Raw genomic sequence first — 779 nt, forward strand, 5'->3', positions numbered from 1 at the left:
AGTAGCTAAGGCAGGAGATGATGAGAGCAGTTTAGGGAGTGCTGTGACAAGTGAGGAAGAACAGATGGATTGCAGTGAGGGATAGATGGGTGCCAGCTGTCAGGCGGTTGCAGTAGCTAAGGCAGGAGATGATGAGAGCAGTTAAGGGAGTGCTGTGACAAGGGAGGAAGATCAGATGGATTGCAGTGAGGGATAGATGGGTTTCGGATATCAGGAGACTACAGTAGATAAGGCAGGAGATGATGAGATCAGGTATAGAGTGGTGTGGTGAGGGAGGAAGATCAGATGGATTGCAGTGAGGGATAGATGGGTTTCGGATATCAGGAGACTACAGTAGATAAGGCAGGAGATGATGAGATCAGGTATAGAGTGGTGTGGTGAGGGAGGAAGATCAGATGGATTGCAGTGAGGGATAGATGGGTTTCGGATATCAGGAGACTACAGTAGATAAGGCAGGAGATGATGAGATCAGGTATAGAGTGGTGTGGTGAGGGAGGAAGATCAGATGGATTGCAGTGAGGGATAGATGGGTGCCAGCTGTCAGGAGGTTGCAGTAGCTAAGGCAGGAGATGATGAGAGCAGTTTAGGGAGTGGTGTGACAAGGGAGGAAGATCAGATGGATTGCAGTGAGGGATAGATGGGTTTCGGATATCAGGAGACTACAGTAGATAAGGCAGGAGATGAATAGAGCAGGTATAGAGTGGTGTGGTGAGGGAGGAAGATCAGATGGATTGCAGTGAGAGACAGATGGGAACCGGATGTCAGGAGATTACAATAGA

The sequence above is a fragment of the Pseudophryne corroboree genome, unplaced genomic scaffold (genome assembly GCF_028390025.1).
Source record: "Pseudophryne corroboree isolate aPseCor3 unplaced genomic scaffold, aPseCor3.hap2 scaffold_871, whole genome shotgun sequence".
Taxonomy (NCBI): domain Eukaryota; kingdom Metazoa; phylum Chordata; class Amphibia; order Anura; family Myobatrachidae; genus Pseudophryne; species Pseudophryne corroboree.